Source organism: Arachis hypogaea, chromosome 12, assembly GCF_003086295.3.
Source record: "Arachis hypogaea cultivar Tifrunner chromosome 12, arahy.Tifrunner.gnm2.J5K5, whole genome shotgun sequence".
Taxonomy (NCBI): Eukaryota; Viridiplantae; Streptophyta; class Magnoliopsida; order Fabales; family Fabaceae; genus Arachis; species Arachis hypogaea.
Window position 1 is genome coordinate 87,591,996 of NC_092047.1, and position 18,956 is coordinate 87,610,951.

An 18,956-nucleotide genomic window follows, 5' to 3' on the forward strand; every position below is an offset into this window, starting at 1 on the left:
CTACAGATCTGAATAATTTGGGATCATCAAACCTTTCAGAACCAGTAGACATCAATTGAAGTGAAGTTATCATAGGAGTGGCCATTGAACTAGCTGCTGCCTTACCTAACTTTGAAAGTAAATCTTGAATATACTTAGTTTGAGAAAGATATAATTGGCTAGTGTCAGTTTGAAGAATTTCAATACCAAGAAAATATGACAAATTTCCAAGATCTTTAAGAGTGAAAGTGTTGTGCAATTGTTTAATCGTATTGTCGATCTCAATTGGATTATCCCCAGTCATAATGATGTCATCAACATAACAAAGAATATATAAAGCATAGTTAGTTCCATATTTAATGAAGAGAGATGTGTCTGATTTGGTACTTTTAAAACCAAAGGTATGTAGAGTGTTACTTAATTTGAGAAACCATTCTTTAGAAGCCTGTTCAAGGCCATTGAGGGACTTATTTAATCTGCAAACATGAGTATCAAATTCAGATGCAAAGCTAATTGTTTGTTTTATGTAAATTACTTCATTCAATTCACCATTTAAAAAGGCATTGCTAAAATCTAGCTGCCTAATGATCCAATCATGAGATAAAGCAATGCTAAGAATAATTCTAATGGTTGTAGGTCGAATTACAGATGAGAAAACTTGTTCAAAATCAAAACTTTCAGATTGGTGGAAGCCCTATGTCACCAATCGAGCTTTATACTTCTGAATTTTACCATTGGGAAGCCTTTTAATAGTAAAGATCCACTTACAATCAGTAATCTTTGCGTTATTTGGTTTTGGCACAAGGGTCCATGTTTTAGTTCTTGTAAGAGCATTAAATTCTTCAATCATGGCTTCTTTCCAATGAGGAATTGCCAAGGCAGCAACAGCAGTTTTAGGAACTTGTTCATCTTGTTAGTGAACTTCTAGATTAGTAGAGAAAATCCTGGGTTTAGTATCCCCATTTTTGGACCTAGTTAGCATTGGATGTTGATTCTTTTATTTATTAAGGTGGTCATTCTATTGAGAACAATTTGTAGGCTGAATAACAGGAGTACTAGTATTTGTAATGGTGTTATTAGATATAGTAGTCTGATTAGGAAGATGACTATTACTAAAGGGTAAACCGACTTCTATTCTTGAGATATGAGTAAGGTTGTCATCAGAATTAGTTTTTAAAGATGTCTCAGGCTGAGAGTTTGTCTGAGTGTTTGGTTGAGGAGCTCATATGAGAGAATTAGAGGTATTATGTGTAGAACCAACGCCAAGAATAGCATTCTGCATAGTATCACAATGAATGTTAAAAGGTTCAGGCTTAATAAATAATTCTTTATAAGGATAAATATCCTTATTAAAAATAGTATTTCGAGTAATATAAATCCTATCATAAGAAGATAAACACTCAGGGGGTGTGTGGTTGGAGGAAATACAAGTATATTTCAAGAAATTTTGATATGAGAATGTCTTATTTCTATATTTGCTTCAAAATTTTAAAAATTATTTCTGGATATTTTATTTTAAGGAATTGAATTACCACCAATTTAATTTCTATCCCTCTTCTAGTTATTTTTAATTCCAATGAAAATGGAACGTAAATAATGAAATAAAAAGACTAAATTACCCCTATTATTTAATACAGATTTCACCTTCTTTTTCATTTCTCTCTGAAGAACGAAGCCCTAGCAGAGCATTTTTTTTCCCCCCAAATCAGTGAGTTTCACAACGCCACTGCTACCGGAGCCGGCACCAGCGCCGCCGTTACTCTAAACAGAAGATTTGTCTCATTCTCTTCTCCGATTCATGTTCGTACTGCTTCTCTCTGTGAATTTTCTTCCAATCTCACATTAAGGTTTGAGTTTTTCCTGAAATCAGTGGAGGCTTCACCAACGCCACCGCCATTGCAGTTGCGCCGATGCCAACATTACCCTAAATAGAAGATTGGTCTCCTTCTCTTCTTCGAGTTCATGTTCGCATTGCTTTTCTCTGCGAATTCTTTTCGAATCTCTCATTAAGGTTTGGGTTTTTTTATGCTTTCTACATCATATTACACTAATTTTCTACAATACACTGCTAATTTGATTAGTTAATTTTTTATTTTGCTTGATTTCTTATATGCTCTCTGTGATTATGTTGCATGCAAACAATGTGTTTGATGATTTGCCTCAATAAAGAGTTTAAGCTTGTGACATATTTTTACATGCTTAATTTGGCTTGAATCTGACAAAAACGTATTTTTACATGCTTAATTTGCCTCAATAAAGAGTTTAAGCTTATAGTTTCTTTTCTTGAATCTGACAAAAATATATTTTTACATGCTTAATTTGGCTTGAATGACTGCTCAATCTTTCTCATCTCCCCTTTGTTTGCTGCTCTGCTGCCTCCTCTGTTTAAGGCTTCATTTCTTTTCTCATTTAGAATCTTCTTATATAACTTGCAAAGCATTTAATTTCATTTCTTATCTTGTTGCATATTAAGGATCTTGTTCGGTTTTATGTTGGTTGAAATGAAGTAGTTGTAGCTTAGGAACTTATGATATTAGCATAGTAGTAGTAGTAGTAAAGTTCCTAATTGCTATTTCGTTTTCATTTATGCCTGAAATCAATCTCTTTAAAAATATGCTAATTTTTGTTCCATTTCTCTGCCTTCTTTTATTATTATCTTTAATTTTAGATACAGGATAATTACTTCTCTGTTACTTGCTAAATGGCTAAGCTCGTGAACTTTTTTTAAAAGCAAACAGGGCGCTGAAAAAATTGAGTTATTTTCATTTTAAAATGAAAGGGAAGGAAGTTCATTTCATTTCAAACAATAATGATGATGATGAGTTGCATTCATTTCAAGGAAATGGAATCAATAAGCTATTAACTTCTGATTTTGGCTGCTACATCTGACTACTAATAATATGTATTGCATACTTGAATTGATTTACAAAATTTGAATGTCTTCTAGCTAAATATGGTTGTTGTTTTAATTGATACATCCTAATTCCTTTTTCATGACATATAGATGCTGATTTATTTTTTCAGTGGCAATATTTGCTTAACTTTGTGGTTTGAACTATGTTTATTTTATTTCTCAAATAAATTGCTTAACTCTGTGGGTTGAACTCTATTTATTTTTTTGCTAAAACTCTGGTTTGAACTATGTTTATTTATTTCTCAAATAAATTGAGGATTTTTTAATTGAGTGCATTGAAAACAATTTTAGTAGAAGGACCCATCTTTTAAATCTCCTTATTTAATGATTTTTCCTCATTTTAAATAGATTGATACAGTCACTTTTTCCACAAGAACCAGAATTTAAAGGCCGAAGAGTGGTTACGTTCCACAATTAGAGAGACTTCATAATCTTCCGGCATCATCAGTATGAATCCCTTCATACTAGAATTTTGCTCTGTCTCTTTAGTCCATTCTGTTATTCCATATGCACACCACATATATATCACTAACAATATTTATTTTTCTCTTAATAATTTTATTTTTTAATTCAATTTCTATATTATTGATCCCACCAAATGATTGTTATTAGTTGTTAGCAGAATCAACATTCCATGCATGATGTGATTGATGAGGCGTTTTGTATGTTACATAATAATAAAACATGTATTTTTTAGTTAATGTCATAATCAATACCAGGAGTACATAGTATTCGATAGCTTGGTCAGAATTGTTGTCCAATTAACTAACTTCCTTCAATTTTAAGTTAGAATTGAACTATGCTCAATAGTATTATTATTTTAGTCTTGTTGAATGGCTACATTTTGCATATCCTGTAACTATTTCTCATACAAACTATATAAATCATTTAATAAAGTCCTTCACTGGCCCTGCTTCAGACTCCTTTGATCTATGCACCTACTTCTTTTCAGTTTTCAGTTATTAATCTGTAAATAAAAATTGTTGAATATATCTTGTTACTTGCTTACTAATCTGCTAATGGAAATTGTCTCATTTGTATTTATTTTCTGCTTATTAATATGTAGAGAATGAAAGAGAATTCTTGACCTAATTCAAAATAAATTAAGCGTCAATGGACACCACACGAAGATGCAAAACTAGTTGAATGTTTAGTGGAGCTTGCAACTACTTCTTGGAACTGTGATAATGGCACATTCAAATCTGGTTATGAAAAACATTTGGAAAAAATGCTTCATGAAAAGATCCATAGATGTGATCTTAAGGTATAGTTTTTTTTATATAATACTTGTTTTCTTTGTTTATAATTGTATAGTTGTGTTATAATTGTATAGTTTGTTAATTAGATAATCTGAATCTGTTTATTAAATAAATCATTTATAGTTTGTTAATTTACAATAGAAGAATGCCTTTTTGTTAATTCAGTTTATTGAATTTAGTCTTAGTAGTAATAATTCTAAATTGTTATGCTATGTTTAGGCTAATCCACACATTAAATCAAGGGTGAAATTGCTAAAAAGACAATATTTTGTAATAGTTAAGATGATGGGCACGGCTGGGAGTGGATTTGGTTGGAACGACAGATAAAATGATTGTGGTGGAGCGATAAATTTGCAATAAATGGAAGAGTGTAATTCTAAACAACTTTCTTAATACAAGTTTATTTATCTTAGCTTTTTAATATTTATTGCTTATTTATTTTTCTTTTAATTTCAGTCCCATCCTAATGCTAATGGCCTCTACAATAAACCATTTTCACATTTTGAAGAGTTGGGAATAGCATTTGGTAGAGATAGGGCTCAAGGAGGCAATGCAGAAAATGTAACTCAAGCAGTTGCTACAATGGAGGCTGAGCGCGAAGCAACCTTGAGTGATCGGCAAGTGAATGAAAACACCCAAGTAAATTTGGAAGACCGAAATAGAATATGAAGCTGATTTTCAAGTACGTAAGAAATTGACTCTAATTTGGAGTGATTTTTCATTAGTGCAATAGTTACTTTTTTTTATTCTTCATTAGTTCAATAGTTACTGTTTTCTTTATTCTTGATTCACTTATTCATATATTATTCATATATTACTCGGTTACATTTACTTTAACCTGTGACTGTGACTAGCCTTAACTATTCCCATCATGTTGAGCATTTAGATAGAAATATTCTATTAGGTTCTGTTTAGTTAGTTAGTGTTGTTAGTCTTGCTGGCCAAGGCAGAGGTAATGCTTGTATATACAAGTGTAGAGCATATATAATCATTTAGGCTACTTGTTCTTCATTGCTACCAATATTGAATAATCTTCTTCAAGTTTATAGTTTCATCATCTCGAGCTTTCTTCTTTCTTTCTTTCTTTTATTTGCAACACACTCATCAGTGTTGCTTTCAATTTTAAGAGCCTCCAACTCCTGGTGCTCCTGCTGCTCCCGGTGCTTTTGCTGCTCCTAATTTTTCATCTATAGAAAGGAATAAAAGAAAAAAAGGGAGCAAAAGTGAGGAAGTGATTGACATAGTAACAGAATCAATGAGAGATATGAAAGGTGCTTATCAAGAACACACAGCCATTTTAGTTGATATGGTTTCTTATTTTAAGCATGAGAAAGAAGGAATTGAGCGCAGAATAAAGCTAATGGCACTGTTGAGGGATGTTCTTGGTTTAAGCGTTGATGATAGAATGAAGGCTAGCCTTAGCATTATAAGGGACAATAGTCTGATCGACATGGTTTTCCAACTTCAACTGGAGGAACTTTTGCCACTTTTGAAGAAATTGATTTAAATCTTGCTATTTTTATAGATTATATTAAATTGTCAGTTTTTAAGTATTTAATACATGTGTTTAGATGTTGACATTTGTTTTGTATAAGTTCAATTATGAATTATGAGACGAAATATGGATTATGAAAATTTTAGAAATTTAGATAAGTATTTTGTGTTAATTTAATTGTGATATTTGTTATTAGGGATATTTTAGTAAATTTAATTGTGATAAAACTAATTTTAATTAAACATTTGTTATTAGGGGTTTTATAGTAAATTTATTAGTAGAAATATTTTTGTAAATTCACAAAAAGTTTCAATGTACAAAAAAATAATAATCGATTAGTTTTATATTTAATTTTTTTAAAAAAAATTAAAAAATTTGATATAGGAGATATTTTTGGAAATAAAAATAAATATTTTATCTAAAAATAATTATATTGAATTTATATTGAAATATATTTATATGTAAATTTTTTCATATATTTATTAAGTTTAGTTATTAATCTTTTTAATTTGAATGAGTAAAGATAATTTTGACATATTAAACATATTTAATATTAGAAATATTTTAGTAAATTCTAAAAAATTAAAATCAATACTAATTTTAACTAAAATATTTAATTATATATTTTTATTTTTTTAATTTTTTTTAAAATACCCCTAACAATTAAATTTACTAAAATATTTTTTAAAATATTTAGTAAATTTAAAAAAATTAGAATCAATAATAATTTTAACTAAATATTTATTATTAGGAGTATTTTAATAAATTTATTATTAGAAATATTTTTTAAATTAAAAAAAATTAATGTAAAAATATAATATTTAATTAGGTTTATATTTAATTTTTAGTCATTAATATTTTAATTTGAATGATTAAGCGTAATTTTGATATATTACATAATACAACCAAGAAATTTAAACTCAACCAAACAAAAATTTAGTCATTCCTAGGATTATTATATAATATTTCAATCATTAAATTTTATAACTAAACATAGGAATCTTATATATCAAGTAATCTCATTCCTAGGCATTATATTCTTAAAAATAATATTCTTAGTAATGAAAATTAATTCTTGAACCACACACCCTTAAAGCCTTTTGAACTACTAGCATATCCAATAAACACACATTTTTGAGATCTTGTCTCTAATTTATGCTTATTATATGATCTAAGAAGAGGGTAACAACAACCGCCAAAGACCCTGAAATTAGTATAATCTAGTGTAGTACCAAAGATTAATTCATAAGGTGATTTATGTTGAAGATTTGGAGTTGGGATTCGATTAGTGATGTGAGTTGAAGTCACAGTTTCCTCATCCCGAAGGGTTAAAGGCATTGCAGCAATTGATAACATAGTCAAGCCCATTTCTATCAGATGTCTATATTTCCTCTCTTTAATGCCATTTTGTTCAGGTATATATGGACACGAATACCTCTACTAGATACCGTGTTAAGCAAGAAATGATGTGAATTGAAGTCACAATTTTCTCATCCTAAAGAGTTAAAGGCATTGCAGCAGTGGATAACATAGTCAAGCTCATTTCTATCAGATGTCTATATTTTCTCTCTGTAATGTCATTTTGTTCAGGTGTATATGGACAAGAATACCTCTACAAGATACTTTGTTAAGCAAGAAATGATGTGAATTGATTGGAAACATACTCGCTTCCATTGTCTGATTGAAATTGTTGAATTTTATGATCTGTGAGATTTTTCATATAAATCTTGAATTGTTTGAATGCTGTGAGAACTTGACACTTGGTTTGTAAAAGAAAAAGAAAGGTATATTGAGAGAAGGCATCCACAAATGTAACATAGTATTTAAAACCTTTATGAGAAGTCAAAGGGGTTGGTCCCCAAACATTAGACAAGACAAGTTGTAGAGGAGCAATGTAAGTAGTTGAAGAATCATAAAAGGGAAGTTTATGCATTTTAGCCATGATACAATTATCACATCAACCAGTCTGAATTTCATTTCTATTTCTTGGAATAGCTATATTACATTGAGTCAGAATTTGATGAATAATTTTCATACATGTTGTCAACTACTTTCAGTCTGAATTTCATTTTTATTTTTTTTTGGAGAGATTAGGAGATACTGTTGTCAACTACTTTCATACTGTACCCTAGTCGGCCTGAACTTTGCGGGTCGCGACTAGTGGCTATTTACTTATGTTATATATCTATATACTGTCTTTCTCTTATTCTCCTTAATGCCTTTATCTGTATATCACTTTTGACTTCACGCTTTATCTTTTAGTTGTCGATGCGTGAGTGATACGACTTCGCGATTTTAATTTTTACTCTTTTCAGACTTCTCGATTAATACTTCTTTCAATTATACTTATAATTATGTAATAAAAATCCACCTGAGAGTTATACCACTGTAATATCATTGACTTATGACTCGAGCATAAATATTTGAATATTAGGGTGTTACACCTTCCGCTTCGTCACTCTAATGATTTGTCACTAAGAGTCTGGATTACTCAGCTACATGCATCAAAAGCCTCCTTCTCCATTGGTCCCTCTAACGAATCTCTAAGTTTGACCAAACTTATGACAATCTTTCATAAGATAAAACTAAGCCAACCGGGTCCTAGTAACACATCACAACAACTGTATATGCTTACCTCTCATCGGAGGATCCGACTCCGTCGGCTCACTCGTATCCAAAACAAACACACGGCCTGGTTGTTGATTCTGACTCATGTTCTGGTTTCCCCTACGACGGCAGTTCTTGGCTAGGTTCCCAGGTAGTCCACAAGCATAACACAGGTGACTCCCCCTCATATGGTGAAACTGGGCATTGTTGTCCTTTTTGAAGTTTCCTTGACCTTGAAGATGCTGAGGAGTGTATCCATCTTTCTTAAAGTTCTGTCCCCTTGGTCCAAGATAATCACCACGAGCTCAGTTGTCAGTAGAACCACGATTTCCTCTCGGCTCAGCTACCTTTTTGGCAGAGTCCTCCACAACTCGCACTTTGTTCACTAGTTCCGAGAACATTCTTATCTCCAAGGGAGCTACAGTAGTCATAATGTCGTCCTTGAGGCCTCCTTGGTACTTGATACATTTCCAACTCTCATAGGTCTCAGGGGCTCCCTGACATATCCTTGAGAACCTACAGAGCTCTTCAAATTTGCTTGTGTACTCTGCTACTGACATTGAGCCTTGCTTCAGCTACATAAGCTCTAACTCCTTTGCTTCTTTCACCGACTCCAGGAAATACTTCTTATAGAACGTCGTTTGAAACACATCCCAAGGGATTTCTGCATTCGGAAGTCGCAGCAACTAGCACTCTCCTTGCCACCAATGTTGTGCCTCTCCTAACAGCTGATAGACCGCAAACTCCACGTATTGGTTAGCCGGGACATGTTGAGCCTGTAGTGCACGCTCCATAGCTTGGAACCAATTATCCGCCTCTGTAGGGTTGGTCGAACCTTTGAAGGTCGGTGGATGAACCTTGAGAAATGTAGCCAAGGTCATCAGAGCACCAACCAAGTCATTACCATTTCCTTCCCCATTATTATTCCCGTTTCCATCACCGTCTCCATTTCCAGTTGGTTGACCTAACCTCTGCATAGCTTGTAGAGTCGCAGCAGCATTCACCTCCATAGTAGTAGTAAGATTAGTCATTGCCGCCATAAATTCGGCATGGTTATCAGCTGGTTGTTCATTTCCAGTCTCTCATCGTGAACGTGTACGACCTCGTCCGCGAGTAGTCATTAGGGTTCCTGTCTACACCAAACAATCGATATCAAGGTGATTAGTCTCAATATCAAAAGCACAGTGCTTTAATTATCCCCAAAAAGGCACTCACAAACAAGAATGTTATGCAATATCAATGAGATAACCTAAATAGCATCAAAGAAAAAGACATAGAGTATACAATGAAGCACAATCGGTCCATCCCTCAGGCTCACGAGAAAGAACCGCTCTGATACCACTAAATGTAATACCCTAATTACCCTAAGCCTTACCTCGCACCGTAAAGCAAAGGTTAATCAAAGGTTACGACATGTCTAAAGCTCATACATATTTATATATAGAAAGAAATAATAATTCTAGAAGCCCGATGAAGAAATAAGCTCAAAAACAGAGTTTGAAAAACTGCAAAACATTCACACGAAGCTACAACTTAAGGCACAAGATATACATACAGATATCAAGGCATATATATATATATATCAAAGTATGATAGTCATAAAAGTTTAGCCACGGCTCGCAGAGTGTAAGCCGACTAGTTATATACAGAGATACAGAGTTTAGAAAGTAAAACAGTTTATACAAACTTCCTCTCAAAGTAAGCTTCTAGGCAAAATAAGTACAAAAGTGAGAGAAGCAAAACAAAATAGACAAAAAGACTTCAAAACATAGTGAAGATCCTCCGCTCTGTCACCATCAAAACAACTCACTGAGGTGGGTTGTGACTTGCATCTGAAAAATAACAACAGAGTATGGAATGAGAACCGGAGGTTCTCAATATGGTAACAGTGCCCAGTGATGTAAGATATAAGACTCCTAAACGCCAAAGGCAATCCTAGAGCTTCATATCCATCATGAGATTCAAGCTTAAATCATAAGTAAACTTTAAAACATTAACTTTAAAACCATAATGAAAAAGGGTTATCTAACTTAGTGAATTTCTAATCTAACGATTCTCTGCTGTCCCACAGCCTTCGCCTGCCTAACCTCCATGCGATCCCATCGCCACTGCCTTCTGAACCTCCTCAATCCCAGACAAACACAGATAATGCAAGCAAGTAAAATACAAGTAATATACATGTACAGCAAGTAAAACAACAAGCAAGTAAGCATATTATACATTTAGGCAAAAGGTGCAATTAGGCAAAGAAAAACAAAACACATAGAAGATGCATATGATGAATGCCTGTCCTATTGGCTCGTGATATCACTTTTCGGTCCATAATGCCAACCCGACACATCCTTTCAGATGTCGCCTTTCTGCCACGTCCGAGGATATAGCGCCTGGCACGCTTTTGTTCCGAAGATATAGTGTCTGGCACACTCTTACGACAGAGAAGGAAAACAACAACAACATCTATTTCATCATAAATCATTCTAAGGATATAGTTCCTGGCACACCATCATTACTCAACAAGATCACCATCCTTTTCTGAGTTCTCAACTCATTATAACCATCATCATGTCCCAATTTCTCAAATTATTATTAACTATCGAGCTCTCTGAATTACCAACACTATAATGCTCCGCCCGCTCACCCACAACTTCAAAGAAAACCTAAGTCTCCATCTTCTATACTTTTTATCTGAAATTATCTAGTTTTCCTAATTATGGCATCCTCTATGTTTCAAATCCTAAAATCAAGTTAAAGAATCTTAAATAAGTGTCCGACCGCCCTGAACAGACTGCCACTCCTAGCGTGTGCGTGCGCACAACGTTGTGCGTACGCATAACTTACAAATTTCGTAAGGTATGTGTGCACACCAGAGTGTGCTAGCGCTCCCAACAGTAGGCATACCCCTGTATGTGCGTGCGCACGAGAGTGTGTGTACACACGTTTTCAAAACTTGACAAGGTGTGTGTGCGCACAAGGCTGTGCGTACGCATAAGTCAAAAATAGCCACTGACCAGAGCCCGCACACAGCAGTGTGCATGTGCACACAAATCAGAAATCATAAATTCTGCAACATCACAGAATTCAGATTTCTGACACAGACTTCCAACGATCATATCTTTCTCTACAAAATTCAGATTTTTACAAAATTTATACCGTTTTAAATCTCTTTGAATTATCTTTAATTTGATAGAAAATTCAAGTCATTTCAAAAATCGTAGCTCAAGATATGATCCGTCAAAGTTAGCCTAAAAATCCATTTTTACCAAAACATTAAAAACTCAATTTTGTCAAAACTCTCAATTCAAACTACCTATCCCATATCCAAAACAGTTCTAATGCACCTAATTTATATACATGCACCTTATCAACAATTCACAACTTAGCAATCTATATTATCATCCATTTCATATACCAAATCCCACTTATAAAACTCAAAGCTCAATAAATTAACCTCATAAACCATCATTTTACCTTCCTCAGCTTTATCAACATCCACAAGCCTCATAATTCATTATCAATCCTCATAATCTTCATTATCCACCCCATATCATAAATCAACATCATCATCCATTAAATTCATCACAATCATCACAATCATCATACATCAACAATTATCAACAACCAATTCAATCCTATCCTAAGGTCTACTAGCGTAAGTGTCCAAAAATATTATATATTACATAAGGAAAACCGAAACCATACCTTGGCCGATTCCCAAAATGCACACTGTACCAAGATTGAAATCCAACAAGCTTTCAATCACCAACACCACTCCCAAAAGGCTACAATCAACTCGACAAACAAGTTATACATCATATATATATATATATATATATATATATATATATATATATATATATATATATATATATATATATATATATATATATCAAAAATCAAAACCTAACATTCACAATATAACCAACTACAAGGGTTTATGAGAAACCTCACCTTATCCACAGAAATTGGAGATGAGACCCAACAATTCCTCACTAAGGATTAGTACCTAAATAACCAAAACACAAAAATTTTCTCAAAACTCAAGCCTTGAATTTCGAATTTCTTAGGACAGAGAAAAGGAAATAAAATTTCGAAATCTTACCAACAAATGTTAGATAGAACTAACGGGCTCGGCGAGATATGATGGATTGAAGTGAGAATAGTGATTTTTCTCTCTTTTTCTCCTCTTCACTTCAGCTGGTGTATGTTGTGTTTGGTGAGGAATGAGCTGAGTGGGGCTCATTTCACGAATTTATATATGTTGGGCTTGGGCCCGGTCCAACCCGTTAGCATTTTTGGCCCGTTTGGCCAATCTTTGGGCCAAACCTTTAAAATTAGCGCCTGATTTTTAATTCTAAATTATTTTTTTTCTTTCAAAACAATAAACTCAATTTTCAAAATCTTATTTTTTATTAAAATACGGTATCGGACAGACTAGAGCCCGTACTGCCGGCTTAAGCACCGGTACACATTTTTATAAAAAAAAAATCTTTCGCAAAAGATATATTTTTCAACTTAGAAAAATTCATTGAAATCAAATTTCACCTTTATATCTTCAAATTAAAACTTCTAAATTTTGAATCTAATTCGGGCACTAAAAAATTATTATTTTATTAAAACGATTTTACGCAAAAAATTCGGTTCTTACAAAAATTGGAGACGAGTTGGCTGGTGATTCAACTAATGGTGAATATGAGGTCATTATTCTTGAAGAAATACTCATTGATGATAACACCAGTGGTTTTGAAAAACTAGTAAGCTTTGTTTATCCGGACTTATTGCTTAATATCAACAATTCTATACATTTCAAGGAGCGCACAATTCTTGCTCCAACACTTGAGGTTGTGCACGACGTAAACAATACAATGATGAGTTTTCTTACTAGAGAAGAAAAGGTTTACATTAGTTCCAACTCACTGTGCGTTGAAGAAGAAAACATGGAATCTGAATTGGATACCATTACCACTGCTGTATTGAACTCAATTAATTGTTCTGGATTGTCTACCCACCAGTTGAAACTCAAAGTAGGCGTTCCTGTTATGTTATTACAAAACATTGATCAATTTAAGGGCCTTTGTAATAGAACTAGATTGCAAGTAAGATGGTTAAGTAATCATGTTATTGAATGCATTATATTGACAGGTGATACAGCTGGCCAAGTTGTTCTCATTCCTAGGAATAATATGATTCTAAATAATGAGACACTTCCATTTAAGTTTTAACGGAAATAGTTTCTTTTAATTGTGTCCTTTGCTATGACAATTAACAAATCAAAAGGTCAAACACTTAACATGGTTGGACTTTTTCTGCCAAGATCGATATTTACACATACACAATTATATGTTGTATTATCAAGAGTGAAATTAATAGATGGGCTAAGAGTATTAATACACAACAATGGTCCAATTTTCAATAGATATACTTTAAATATTGTATATAGAGAAATATTTAATAATGTATGAGATTATTTTAACACAACTCTATCCAAAAACTATCCATTGATTTGAGATCTATAAAGTATCATATAATTTTTAAATGTTCTAAATTAATACACCAAATTTTTATTTTATTAAAATACTAGAGTAGTATAATATGAAGCTTAAAATATATTAGAAAATATTAATTTATCAGTAATTCTATTGTCTATTAGGCAAATATAACATACATAATATTTATTTTTTCATGTCCCTATATAACATTCCAAATTATTATGTAAATAATATAAAATTAATAAAAAAAGCCTTTTATGGTACGACGTTATCATTTTCATCTATAATAATTTTAAATTATTAATAAAATTTATTATTTATAACTTTTTAGAAATTTAAGTATATTGTTTTAATATCATTATTTTATTATTTTTGTTTCATTACACACTTTTTAAATCTTTCTTTTAATATATTATTCTACTTTAAATTTTTTAATAGTTCTCACCAAAAAAAACGAGTTTAAATTTAGTTTTAGATGGAAGAATTTTGCTTCTTCCTACAAAATACAAGTTCGAGATATTTGCATATATTCAATCATGTCATTTTGTTATTGCTGATGAACATGTTTTTAATTCCATGTACAGTGAAATGAGTAATTATTTTGTGTTATATAATATGATATTTAGATGTCTCTTAACATTAATAATTAACAAGCAGGAGATGATTTCATTTTTTTAATTCTCATTAAAAATTTGTTTATTTTTAATTAATTCGATTAATAACAAACATTATGTTGTGTATGTATAATTTATTTGGGTTATAATGCACATGATGTTACAAAGAACTAATGTAATTTTTAGTTTCCGTGTAAGCACGGGTTCATTCACTATTTATTTATGATAAGATAGTTATGTGCCATATTATATAAATATATACTATGAATAATGCTTAAAAACAAAAATATATACACCGATAAATAAAAGATGCTAATTTGAAAAAATATAAAAAAAAAACATTTTTTTAATAATATAAATAATAATTTAAAAGAATAATTTTAATTATAAAATTTAAATTTTAAATTAATTAAATATAATTTTTATTTTAAATTATTAATAGACCTAAAATATTATTCATTTTTCGCGTTATTCGCATCTCAAGAATTTATTTCAATAAAGGGTCATGTGTCCGTGTTTTGCTTCACAGAAACGCCAACTTTCTCAGTAAAATCTAAAATGTGATTAAGGCCTTGAATGTGAATGCATCGTCTTGTAGCTTTCAATTCTTGAGCTTTTTCTTCTCCCTTTTTTTATTTTTTTTTTTACCCTCTCATAATTGGCTTACAACTTTTCTCCCAACCTTTTATCATCAATCTATCACAGATACCATGGGACAAACCACGGGACCACTGGTTTTATTATTATTATTATTATTATTATTATTATTAATGGGGTTATTAACAGAGTCACGCGCATAATCGCACAAAAACAAGAAAAACATAATACTGCAGGCTCATTTTTTTCTATATAAAAATAATAATAGTGTAATGCAATGAAATAGAGGAATGAATAAAAATTTTACTGCTATGGTATCAGTATAAATCGTAACTTGTGTTTTATCATTTTTAATTGTTTTTTATTTTTTTGTTCATCAAAATAATAAAACGCAACTTCCATTTTATTGTTTTCACGTTTTATTTTTTTGAAACAAAATGCAACCGGCATTTTTTGGGTGTCAGATATTTTGAAAGGACGCAAAACGCAAGTTGCATTTTTAAGATGTTAGAAGCTTTTTTAAAAAACTTAAAAGGCAGATTGCGTTTTTAGGAAAAAGAATATTTTAATCAAGAGTGTGTCTGTGTATTTTTAGAGACGATGATAATAGTTGACATTGGTGTCGACGATATTAAAGAAGTCATGTTTGTTATCTGTGTACTCTTGTGTATTCCTATGTACTTTGGAGACGATTTTAAAAAAATAATAATTTTTTATTTTATTTTAGAGAAAAACCTCCGTATATGTGATAGTTGTAAATTTTTTTTACAGGTACTTGTGAAAAAAAATCAGGTTAGGTGAGAATAAAATTATGAAAGATGTTGGGAGATTATACCAAACAAACAGAAGGACACGTTTCATACACTGAATGGCTCTCCTGACAAACGCAAGCTGCATTTTGTAGTTGCTGCAGTTTTTGTTTTTTTTTTTTCTGTCTCACAAAGAACGTAATTTGCGTTTTTCAGATTATTGAGTATGGCAGATCCATATTTGTGGATTATACGCCATGCGCCAATAATACTGTATATCACCATTTTTATTTCATTAATAAATTAATTTCTGTAATACTGCACTACAAAAAAATAATAAAAATAGTAAAAATACTGAGTATATTTTAATATCAATATACTCTCATATAGATTATGTGGGTTTGACAAATGACGACAATATAATAATAATGAAACACTGAAAAAAATTATGATCAAGTTAAAAAACTGTAATTATAGTCAATAAAAAAAGTGACCATAGGTCTATAATTATAATTTTTTATTTATGATTATAATTTTTTTACCGTAGCTTATTCTATCATAGTTATAAGTCTATAATTACAATTTTTTTTATTTATGGTTATAATTTCTATGATTACAATTGCAGTGCCTGAATTCTGATACTTTAGACTATATTTTTTTACCGTAACCATAGATTATTCAATGGCTACATGTAAAAACCGTGACCATAGTCTATGATTACCGTTTTAGCGTGACCAAAACTTATCTATGGTCACCCAATTTTAAAACCGTGACCATAGATTAGGTTATGGTCATCCTTTTATAAAGTCATGATCATAGATTGATCTATGATCACTCTATTTTAAAACTATGACTATAGCTCACTCTATAGTCATTTTTTTGAAAATCCGTGACCATAACCTTATCTATGGTCACTCTATTTTAAAACCGTGACCATAGTTTACTCTATGGCCACCCCTGTTTTAAACCGTGACCATAGTTTAACTATGGTCACCCTATTTTAAAATTGTGGCCATAGCTTATTCTATTTTCTGATATATTTTTTTAAGCATAATCACATCCCAAAATTATGATAATCACCAAATAAGTTTAAAAAGGAGAAACTCAAGAAATCTAAATCATAAAATTTACATTATAAGCTAGATAGGTTTTTAGTCCAAACAACACAAATTAAAATAAAGCGTAATTTATCCATTACATGTAATACCGAGTAAAGTCTCTTATAAAAGAGTACACAAGATATGAAAATATTACATTTAAATAACTAAAGTATATATGAGACCTATCACATCTCATTCTATAAAAATTATTATTTTCTTCACATCAAGTCCTTCTGCTAGCAAAAGAAATAAACATGTTAGAACGAAGCAAAAATACTTTCGAAGACACAGTACAGTGAGTGTGTGTGTGTGTTAGAACGAAGCAAAAATACTTTCATGTTTAGCAAGTCAATCAACATTAGAAGGACTATATTAACAAGTCAATCAACAATAGAAAGGTACCATAAAAACTATATTAACAAGTCAATCAACAATAGAAAAGTACCCATAAAAAAAATTCCAATGACAATGAAGGAAAAAAAAGGTGATGTTGATCATAATCAATAACACATCTAAATAAACATTTCAAGACAAAACCATCAAAGAGTTTTGAACATCATGCATCGTATAATTCTAGTAAGACAATGAGAAATAAACTAAAAAAATTACTACAAACTAGGCTATTTTACTCACATGATTGTAACGACAATCATTCAGACGACACAACATAAATAATGCCAAATCAATTTTAAGACTAAAATCAATACACATATTCTATAAAGAATGGTTGACAGTCCACCATCAATTCATTCATACCAACTAGTCAACTATAAACATAATCAAGAGATACTTAGCTAACATTAACTTGCATATACATGAAATTTTGATTTGCTTTTTATTTATGAATGATAATTATAAGTTTATAGAACATGAAACTTTGATTTGTTTTTTATTTATAAATTATAATTTTTTTAAAAATTAAATTAAAAAGCTTATCTATAGTTTAATAGTTTTTAGTCTTTTTTATTTTTTAATATTGATGTTTATGTAACTTACGATACACGTATAGAAATTAAACTTTTTGATACAAGATATGTATCTTGATTGCATTGTTCTATTTTTCTGCATATTTTCAAATTTGGAACTCTCTTTAACTTCTTAAATTATTATGACAACATCTAAAATATATCAAAACTACAATAAAAAAAATATGATAGCAAGTGCTCAAAATGGAGATATATGTATTAATATACAAAGCATATCTATTTCATAGCTAATTGATAGATACATGTTCACATTAATTAACCATCATAAACTAGTGAGAGCACACAAATTTCTGAATAAGATCATTGCAAATCTGAAATATTATATTCTTGGTTATATAGTAAAGATTGGTTCACTTTAATCTCTACAAGTAACAAGTTATTAAATATAAAATTCTTGGTTATATAGCGGAAAGAATTATAATGTTCAGTGATGTTATCCAGCAACAAAATTTAACTCAATATTCAATAACGTTATTCAACAACAAAAAAACTAAAGCTCGGGAATATGTTATGCAATAATTCAACATACGACAACAAATTCATCTCAAACATAATTTGTAACAATAAATTTAACTATGATAATTTTTAAATTTTTAGTATTCAGCAAAACAAAATTAGCTAAATCATAATTTCAATAACAAACTCAACTTTCAACAACAAATTCAAGATGTACTAATGATTTACAACAATGAAATTAAAAAAAAAAATAATAAGACCGAAGTTGAAACTCACCTCAGCTCAATGATACCACCTGCATTAATCAAGAGCTGTCTTGCAAGTCCATTAATATTCATCGCATCATAGTAGTGAGGTTTTAGAAGTTTGTGAATAGGATGGAGCACACTAAGATGCTTGTATGTTGCAATGATAAATGGTTCCATTGCAGCATGAGTATTCAACCTTTAATTGGTTACATGAAAAGAAAGTAATTAGGAGAATGACTACTCAAATAAGGATATTAATTAGTGAAAGTTGAAAAAAAAAGTTATACCAGTGGCTTATGAGTTAATGATAACATGAGTCATTGACAACAACATAAGCTTTGGCAAGAAGTCAAATAGTATCTTCAGTACCCTCCTTAGCAAGCAAGACAACTCTGCTAACAGCATTAAATGTGTCCCCGCCAAGGTGTGGCACACTTAATTCAATGGCCAATGGTGTCAATGTTCC

General features: G+C 31.1%; 1 long non-coding RNA gene across 6 annotated transcripts; it reads left to right on the forward strand.

The window, feature by feature from the left end:
* Positions 1 to 1,013: 1,013 nt before the first annotated feature.
* LOC112727650 (uncharacterized) lies at positions 1,014 to 5,805 on the forward strand. Of its 6 annotated transcripts, none has more exons than XR_011868697.1 (6): positions 1,381 to 1,990; positions 3,242 to 3,340; positions 3,960 to 4,157; positions 4,430 to 4,522; positions 4,609 to 4,834; positions 5,280 to 5,805. It is a non-coding gene; the product is annotated as an uncharacterized lncRNA (long non-coding RNA). The 6 variants fall into 6 exon arrangements; XR_011868700.1 differs by having other exon boundaries at positions 1,440 to 1,990; positions 5,261 to 5,805; XR_003812720.2 differs by having other exon boundaries at positions 1,610 to 1,990; positions 4,372 to 4,522; positions 5,261 to 5,805.
* Positions 5,806 to 18,956: the final 13,151 nt, after the last annotated feature.